This window comes from Crassostrea angulata, chromosome 2 (genome assembly GCF_025612915.1).
Source record: "Crassostrea angulata isolate pt1a10 chromosome 2, ASM2561291v2, whole genome shotgun sequence".
NCBI lineage: Eukaryota > Metazoa > Mollusca > Bivalvia > Ostreida > Ostreidae > Magallana > Magallana angulata.
In genome coordinates this window covers 56,818,604-56,829,419 of record NC_069112.1, presented here as the reverse complement: position 1 = coordinate 56,829,419, position 10,816 = coordinate 56,818,604, and positions in this window count along the sequence as shown.

The following is a 10,816-nucleotide window of genomic DNA, read 5'->3' as shown; positions in this document are numbered from 1 at the left end:
TAATACTCAAAGAATGATTCCTTATAATTCCTAAACAAATTTTAATAACTTGGGAATAAATGTATTTGATAATTAAAATTAACACATGTTGTTACTGAAAGTGTCGCAATTTACAATGATTACAAATTACAGATTACCTCTAAAATGCTTATTACCCCCCATTTAATATCAAACATTGTTATTGCAACTATCTAAATAATTTTTTTTTTCAGTTTGAAGAAGTTTCATTCGTATTTGTGTGGCTTAAAGTATTGTCTACGAAATTGTGGAACACTCTCTAAAGGCTATTGTGCATCGCAAATGGTATTCAAAAATTCAATTCAAATTTCAACCCAAAATTGACAATATTCACAAATTAATAACATATATAGATATAAAATGTTCTTTGTCGCAAGTGGTAGGTACATATTCCATTCATTGTCTTATTGTTCTTACGCAAATATTAAAATTGTGTTTAGGTATTCATTCATCCTTTTTTTCCTCCTTAAGGAGACAATGAAGATACATACAAGTTATAAATTTTCAGAAAACATCAAATAATAAGGAAAAGGGTGAAAAAAAAAGAAAAGATGACTAACATAAACATATATACATAAAATATACATGATTGTATACTGCACTCTTGGTCAAAAAAGTTCGTTAGAACACGAAGTTATGAGCTCACATTACACTTGAACGGAGGACTCTGAAGTATAGGGCGGCACATGAACGCACTAAACGACTGTTGGATCGAAGTGTTGTTTGACAGAGTATTTTTTTTCTTCAATAAAATGAATCGTTACTTGTGATGTCAATTTTAGTTACAGCTATAATCAAGCGACATAGTGCAGTCGCTAATTTCCACGTTGTATTGTATATACACACTCACTATCTTTGTCATGTTATTTTTTTCTGAAACCTCTCGATTCTTGATACTTAAATGATTAATTGTTAAATTCCTGCCAGAGGAAAATTAACACAAAATCGAAAAAAAAAAACCGAATATAGACGTCATTATTTTCTACATTTAAATAAATCAAGCGTTTTAAAATATATGCGACTACTAGTATTTCACGTGCTTTTTTAATAACTATCGATCTATTAAACAAGTGTTGGTTAATCAGTGTAAGATTTGGAAATTCTATCGGACGGGTGTAATATTTTTAACCTTAAAGTACTTTCATCTACATTTATATATACAGGTGACCCGTACCAACCTAAACTATACTATTTATCATGCCTGGCTTTCATTTGTAGATCCGCGCTCCAGTGACAAGGAGACTTTTTTTGTTGTTTCTTCTTTTTTTTTGGCATTTATGCTCACTCATGATTCACCAAGTATGCACAAAAAGAATTATTTTTTTTTCTTCAAAAATTCAATAACTCCCCGATTTGGAAGTTTTTCTTCGAACAAGTTTCACGATTTAAAAAGAGGATCTATAATACATAAAAATGTTTTCAAAAATAGGTTTGATAGATGCTATGAGGATCAAAATATAGAAAGCATTTAGTGTTAAAATGGCATGACCTTATATGAGTTACACAGACATATACCTATGTTAATATTTCAGAGTCATAATTTAACCACACATCCATCCGTTTAGGCATATTCTTTTATGTGATGATGTATATGTAGTATATAAAACATTTTTACTAACTATGAGGCCATAGCAAGTTATTTTTAACCCCCCCCCCCCAACCGGAGTGAGTACATGTAACAACTAACAGCTGCTTTTTTTTTTGAAGGGAGTGATGGGGGGTGGGGGTGCTATTTTGCTATTGTTCCAATAACTTGTAACAAAACAATGTTTATTTCTTTAAACCATAGAAACTATTTGTCGGCGATGCTCAGTAGGTTGATAATAAATATAGGCCTAAATAATTCGATTTTGTGAAAATTACGACATAGAACATGTCTTCTTCAATCGATCAAATTTTGCTTGACGTGAAAAAATGTACATGTAAAACGGATATCCTAAAAGAACTGAAAACAACTCATAGATAGGCAACGCCGCGTAACAGCTTTCCCATTTTCGATATGAGAATGCGAGTGCATTAATTATTTGCACTCGTTACATTTGGTTTACTAATGTACAACCAATCAAAGCCGACGTATTGTATTTTTTACGTTGTTTTAGATACTGCATTTCATGTCATTGTTTAAACGAATATACGTTGTTCATAGAAAAGCATATATGATGCTTTTTTTCATTATATGCAACTGACATTTCAGCGCATGCGTGTGGCAATTATTTCGCAATCGAGTAACAATGGTGATGCAAGATGCAAATATGTAAATACACGCAGGTGAGGCCTAAACAGCAAATTTCCTCTCCACAATGTATAATTTTCATAGCCTTCATATTTCTGTTTGTAGACATAAAGGAGAGAAGCAACAATATGGGTAGCAATCCTTTTTACAGGTTGTATTCAGCCTTTAAAACATTAACATTCAAAATGTTAAACTATGTCACAGAATTTGATCGTATTGGGATTCCTGGGAGATTTCTCCAAGCTCCAGGTACCCTGTGTTGTCTTTATCTCGGTTGTACATGGATTTTGCGGAAGGCGGTGTGTGTTCCATTTCCTTGATGGTATCATTTAAATGATAATCCCCATTTTCTTCTTTCTTTTGTCGATTACAATTAGCGTGTCGTAGTTTTCTTAACAGGAAATATAAAACAAACATATTATTATGAACAGGAAGACTGTTCGATATGAAATGTGTATTGAAGCACAGTGCAATTTCGTAGATGTTGATGCCTTTGAATAGCTCTATCTAATGCATTGCTAACGATATATAGACACAAACCTTAAGCCTCACATAGCTTTATATTTAAAGTCATTTTAATAGAGCCCGTCGTTGACAATTGTAGTAAAATTTTGTTGGAAAAACGGTTTAAGAATAAAAGAAAAATTAGAAATCATATAAACGTTTACCCAAAATTCGGTCATTTGGTAATGCGGATTTTTAATAAATTCATTAGGAATTTTATGGGTATGATACTGTGATAGATCGTTGATGAAGAAAGACATAATTGACCTTCACATCCATTGTAACGTGACACATTTGAAGAATGGATTAGAGACTGAAATTATGCAGAGAATAATAGTTTGAAAGGATTCAATGTTCAATTTAATACGAGTCGAATTGTGGAGTTGAGATACCATGCATTTACATATAAATCTCATATCGAACTACTCTCGTAAATCATTGTTTTGTTGGAAGATTTTTGTACACGAAAATATGTTGTTTAGATAGGTTAATGAGTGATACAAATAAAATGTCTTACCTTATGACGAAAAACACATTCAGAAATCCACTTAAGGTTATTATTGCGACAGAGACAAAGAGTGCCGTGGATGATAGACACGCTAGTCCTACAACATCTACCAATGCAGACTCAAACACTACAAAAAATGAGTTGCTTCTTTATAATTTTAAAAACTAACTGACCAACCACAGTCATACGTAGAACAGTATTTTTGTGATATAATTTTTTTCTTGTTTTATTCTTCAGGCACGTAGCATCGTTTTTGAAAGTGGGGGTCCAGACCCATCCAAAAAATCTTGACAAGCCAAAAAAAAAAAAAAAAACCCGAATTTAAAGTTTCCAAAAATCTTCATAATCCTAATCCAGGGGGGGGGGGGGGGGGGTAGACTCAACTATATCCCCTCCAAATAAACTTCCCTCCAAATCATCAAATTCCTAATCCGTCGGGGGGGGGGGGGGTATATTCAATATTTTCATATCAATTTTTTACTAACTTCCAAAAAAGTGGAGGGGCCAACTCCATTATAATTCATTTTTTTTATATGTAAATTTTAGAAAAATGTGTTGCTGCGAGAAAAAGTGGGGGGGGGGGCAGCCCCCCCCCCCTGCCCCCCCCCCTGATGCTACGTGCCTGTTCTTTTCTTATTGTCTTCTTAATGACGTGTAGAATGTTAAACCTGTGCATTTCAAATGTTTAACCAAAATCTGAATTTTAAAAGTTAAAAGCTTCTGTAATGTGTGTCATATTAACACAGTTGGGGTCATGTTCTATGTGTACAAATTAGAATTCTGTATACAGGGTTATTTTCGCCCCGTGTTAATTTCGCCCTTCTTAATTAACTTTCAATTGGTTAGGCTCCGTCTCGAATTCGACAAGATAAAGTTGTGATTAATTTGTGAGTGTGGAATAATTTGAGAAATTGGAATTCGTCCAGTCTTAAATTCACCCACTGACAGCGTGGGCAAAAATAAGGGCCAAAAATAAACGGTGGCGAAAAGTGACCATACTTTCAGGTGGTATGAACACTTGTCGATAATTTGCAGATCGAAGTACGTTAAAATCAAAATCGGTTTATTATTTTAAAATATTTGACCGAAAAATGTTTAGTGAATGCTCTAACCCTTTGCGCTACGTTTTTAGGTAACAATTCCAAGAGAGAAAAACGTCTATCAAATCATAATTCATTTTACTATATATTTTGCTAAAGTTTATACGTCACAATATGGAGGTGTCCCATGCCACCGCAAACGACCTGTTCCCAGTCATTGTTTTAAAAAAAGAAAAAGAAATAAAAAAAAAATCTAGAAAAAAATCTAGAAAAAATCAAAGCTTACTTTTACTTCAAACCTTTAAAAACGGTTTATATTAATTACTCACGTTCATCACAATTTGGACCCGTGTATCCAGGGACACAGCCCAGACACGTTCCATTCACGATGTGACGGTGACCTTCTTGGCAGTTCTGTGGACACGATAAAGAACAGTCACTTCCGTAATATCCTGGAGTTGGGCACCCTTGTTTAAGATTTTTAAAACTTTTTTTAAAGAATGAAATATCAAATTTGACTATGCTTTTAAAAATGTTTTGGTACAGATACGTGCTGCGTGTCCATGCCTTCATTGACAAACATGCGATATAACAGAAATTCGGGAGTATCTGACAAGCTAATATTTACAAAGACTAGGACTGCTTTTGACTTACATGACAAACTCGTGAATCTTATTAGTGTCATAAATTGATCATGGATGGGCAAAATTTATTTAGGACCTTTTATTATTTTTCTCATAACTTTACATTATTTGACGATTTCTAAATCAATTGACTGCACACATGTTGACTTTATCACAACACAAGACTTTATAAATTATTTAGGTACCCTTGTTACAACGCACTTTGAAAAATTACGCACTTTGAAAAATTTTTTCAAAGTGCGTTAAATTTGGGACCATCTTAACGCACTTTGAAAAAAAATTTTTTTTTTCAAAGTGCGTAAATATCGACAATATCAACGCACTTTGAAAAATTGTTTTTTGTCGATTTCTTGAACTTACAAATATAATTGGTTGTAGAATTAATTCCAAACCATACATCCATCCACACACACACACATGTGTGTATATATATATATATATATATATATATATATATATATATATATATATATATATATATATATATATATATAGAGCACAGACTTTGATATATATCTGCTCGAAGTGAAGAATAAAGATATAAATAAAGCACAGGGAAATTCTCCATATCAGTCCATAATCTTGCTTAATTTGCCGAGTGGTTAGAGGTCGCCACTCAGTGTGAAAGTACTTCTTTCACCAGTATTCCCGTTTAAAACTATCCTGATATCTTTGCAAGGCAACAACGATATGAAAAAAAATTGACGTTTGGTGAAAGCTTTATATATCTTATTCCATTCTGATACAGAAAAAATCATAAAAATAAATATATTAATATGTGTATGTAATTTGAAAAATGTTTATCATAATTGAATCTGTGTGTTATTAATTATTTGTCTCACCTAAATATTACAGTAATGGGACTTTATTTTAAAATCAAAGTACTGAAAGTACTGACGGGAGTTTATTTTTTAATTAACAAGTTAAAACTTTATACTTTCTGGCTTAAGGAATGGATATTTGCCATTTACCAAATGTAAAGATAATGGGACTCATGTCTTAGCATTTAAGTATAGACATGCGAATTTTTTTTAAAGCAGTGATTATATATTAAATAAAGTTTTTTTAAATTTCAACAAACTTAAGACATAAATATCAATAAGGCATCACCTTCTTTGTAAATTTTTTCTTTCTGTATAATGAATACGTTTAAAAAAAACAAATAGCCCTCGCTCATATTACATATTTTATCCTAGATAAAAGAGGTTGACCGAAGTATCTATGTTTAAAGTTTTAATCTGTTACTTGTCAAAGTATTGTTTTTTAACATGATAAACAAAAGCAATGAAGTTAACACCGCATAGTCTTTATTTTTCATTAAACAACCAGTATATATCAATATTGTTTGCAGTATTGAACTTTCTCTCGCTTAAAACAACACAATTACCAAAAACAGAATCATCAGTTCCATAAACTATGAAATATTGACCCTAGTGTTTACCGTAACACCTGCATACAATATATTAACACGCAATCTGGATTATTGAACAAAAAAAAATGAATTATATGAACAAAAAAAAATTCAATTTACCAAACAAAATAAATATCAAACGGTTTTCTATTGCATGACTTGCCTGAACTTACTTGAGACGGTGACCTCATAAGAAAAATCACAAATTTCATGATATGCTAAAACAAAATATACATAGAATCATGTTCTCTTACATTTATGTATGTTCTCATTGGAATACATAAAGTACTATTTAATAAGTACATTAATCAAAAGATGAACATTTATATTGCGCTGCGGATGCAAAGCTAATTAAAATGTCTGGTCCGTAAAACATCTGAAACTGAGGAAACATATGCTAATTTATCTTTTTCAAACAAAAGCACTCATCTTATGAGTGTCTCCACCAGACATCTGTAATAAAAAACCATCCGTGGTTTCTCTCTTGCAAGCGAATCCAGGCATTTATCCATCGTGAATTTCTGACAATATTCCTGATTTGAAGAACGAGCCCGCTATTCCTCCCAGCTATTCTAATAAATCGTCGTACGCTTACTTGCCGGGGTACACTTCGAATCAAGTTCGGTGAAATGTAAATTTCTGGCAAAGGCATGGATCTGATAGTGTTATAAAATAATCTACAAACACGCATCAGATTATACCTTGTACTTGGATCTTGAATTGTTGAATATTGTAAAATCAATGTCCAGATTTCAGGAGGAAGGCCGCCATTTTCATCAGCATTAAATTCTTGGGACCCTTCTCTAACTAGTCCATTTTCAGCGTCTTCTCCCAGATTACTTGCCGCATCTTCTTTTTGTGACTCAGCCTCTGTAGCTTGTCGATCATCTTGTTCTAACAACTGGTTTACTGAATGACTTTCCACGTCACCATCCCTACCTCCATCCCCTTCTTGCAAATCCCCTTTTGTTTTGCGTTTGTCGTTTTTAAGATGATTTTCCACCTCGTCAGACCTAACTTCATCTTCTTCTAGACTTTCTCCTTCTGTCTTGCGCTCTTCATTTCCAAAATCACTTTTCACCTCATCAGACGTAATTTCATCTTCCACCTCATCAGATCTTACTCCATCTTCTTCTTGTCTTTCTTTGTCTGTTCTGCGCTTTTTATTTCCAAAATCACTTTCCACCTCATCAGACGTAAATGCATCTTCCACTTCATCAGATCTTACTCCATCTTCTTCTTGTCTTTCTTCGTCTGTTCTGCGCTCTTCATTTCCAAAATCACTTTCCACCTCATCAGACGTAACTTCATCTTCCACCTCATCAGATCCAACTCCGTCTTCTTCTTGCCTTTCTCCTTCTGTTCTGCGCTTGTCATTTCCAAAATCACTTTCCACCTCATCAAAAGTTGCTTCATCTTCATGCCAATCTCCTTCCGTTTTGCTTTCAGCATCATCGTCATTATCCGGAAATTCTTCTTCGACATTATTATCTACATTTTCATCTATTCCGATTTCCTCAATGATTTTTTTCAGGGTCTCTTTCGTAATTGCAATACTGACATAATGATGTTCAGGAAAATGTCCCAATGTTAAGGTCTGTCGATTGGTTTCTATCCGGTTGTCATTCGAAACAATAACGGCATGGTCTAATCCAGCACTTGAGATTATTACAAACTGAACATTGTATTCTCGTGCAAGTGCAATGAGAGTCAGGTGATCACCATATTCCCATGGACTTTTCATTTTTTCAACATAAGTGTCTAGTGGTTCACCTACAAACCCTTCATAATGATCTCGCCAAGTTTGAATGTGTTGAATTGCTTCCAGTCTAAGCTGATATGCTGACCTGAATACACCGAATCGAAATAGCTGATGAGCCACAGAGGCAAATTGGCAATTACCACAGTCGGAAGGATTTTCTATGACATTAATTGTTTCATCTTTGAAAATGTCTAATTCTTTCATCTTATCGGTTTTGGTCTTGATAATGTAGTATTTCTTCTTGGATACTGACTTTCTGCATGTTACTTTTTTTCTTCCTTTTTCTTTTTCTTTCGTGACACTTGTTATGTTAGATACATCCACCCACTCTGTGGTGCTTCCGTGTTGTGTTTCATATCTTACATGATACTGGTGTGAATCCAGCTTTCTGCCAATAACTTTTCCTTTTATAATGTATTGTCTTCTAGGAACACGGGACGAAAATGGATATCGTATCAGAACATGTTCACCTCTCTTGTAGACGGATACTCCTCCTCCTTTTCGTAGTTCACTTCGTTGCTTTCGCTCATTGCATCTTTTTGATGCTTTACAAACTTTCTGAAGGAGCTCTTTGTCGTCACGGGAGGTATACACCTCAGAAGGTGTATAATAACTTAACACCTCCTTTGGTGTGTCATTTATGGCCAACTGAACCTTGTGAAGCTCAGTCACCCAATTAAACCCCCTCTTTTTCGTCTTCAGGAAGGCAATTTTATTCCGAACAACTCGATGACTTCGCTCGCACTTTCCTTGCGACTGTGGATGGTATGGGCGGCTTCTTATCAGCTTAATTTTGTTCTTCTGCAGCACACTTTTAACCCTCCCTTTAAACTCAGTACCTTGATCACTCTGTAAAAGTGACGGTTTTCCGTGCTCTGAAAAAATTCTCTCCAATTCATTTGCAATTTGCCCGCTTGTTTTTCTCTTTAATGGTCTCAAAATCAAAAACCGAGAGAAAACATCCAGAATTGATAGTATGTATCGATAGGTTTCATCTTTTTCTTTGATCCTGTCGTTTTTCATATCAATAAGATCTATTTGCCACCTTTCATTTACGCGATCTGCTGTGATTGGTTTCATGAGAGGTTTGTTGTTGAAAGTGGGAAAGAATTTTTGGTATTTCTTTGACTTGTTATATTCCTTGAGAATGTTTCTCTCAGATACAGCGCTGTAATCTTTTTTCAGATTTACATAAAGCGGCCTCGCTCCGCAGCCACTTGCTACATTAAAAGCCTCTTTAACAACAGACCTCAGAACATCTTTCTGTAGGACTTTTTTCCCCTCAAATAACAGTTCTCCATCTTCGACAGAAAAACTGTCTTTGTGTCTCCAATATTTTAAAGCGGCATTTCTCTGCTTCCTGGTCCTGTCTTTGCATTTGATATTGAATGTTCCAAGGACAAGTTTAAAGATTGTATCGTATTCTTCTTTGTCGAGCAGGTGTAGATACTTCTTCTTCATTTTGCTAGATGAATTTTATGGACCCTTAATGCAAAAAACAATAAACTAGATTCATAGTTCGTTAATAAAAAATGAATTAAACTATTATGTTTTAATTTAATAACAGTTACTTTTTGCTATTGAATAGTACATTTTGTGACGTTGGCTAAAACATTGCTTTTTATGGTTATTTCGGACTTTACGACCGGTTCTTCGATAAAGAGATGAGCCTGGGTCAATTAAATTGCATGTAGCAAATGAATTTGCAATAGATATTCCTATTCAGTGATGAGAGAAGGGACAATTTCACTTATGGTAATTTGTACCGAAAAACAAAAGAGAATATCTAAGTTTCCGCTTGTCTTACAATGTGGGTAGTGGGTAATATCGCGCATATTTTTTTGTATGTTATGTTATGATATGCTTGGGTATGATATGACGAATGAGAATCAATGAGATTGTATGCTGTGGTCTGATATTTCAATGCCATGGTATGAGATTCAAATGCAATGCTATGATACGTATTTAAACACTACGTATGCTATGCATATGGTGTATGTTATACAAGAGGCCCATGGGCCACATCGCTCAACTGAGGAACAATAGGTATGATAAAATCAGCTTAATGGAGTCATAAAACAAACAATCTGGACAATGTACAATAATACATGTAGATCCTGTATAAATAAAATCCACCCCCCCCCCCTGGATATTCTTATGTTTATAATCATTAGTCCCTTTTCTAACAGGATGATTCTATAGTCATATCACATGTTGAGTATTGCAGTTCTCAAAAAGGTCCTTAACAATTGTTATATGGGATATAAAGCTACATCAAACTCTGAACCTTCTTGTGAGGCCGAAGAATTGTCCTGGAGACAAAGTCTTAACAATTATAAAGAATCATCTGGCTGATTAGTTTCTGAGAAGAAGATTTTTAAAGATTTACTCTATACATTCCTATGTAAAACTTCGACCCCCCATTGTGGCCCCACCCTACCCCTGGGGGTCACGATTTTCACAACTTTGAATCTACACTTCTTGAGGATGCTTCCACACAAGTTTCAGCTTTCCTGGCTGAATAGTTTCTGAGAAGAAGATTTTTAAAGATTTACTCTATATATTCCTATGTAAAACTTCGTGCCCCCATTGTGGCCCCACCCTATCCCCGGGGGTCATGAATTTCACAACTTTGAATCTACACTACCTGAGGATGCTTCCACACAAGTTTCAGCTTTCCTGGCTTTATGGTTCTT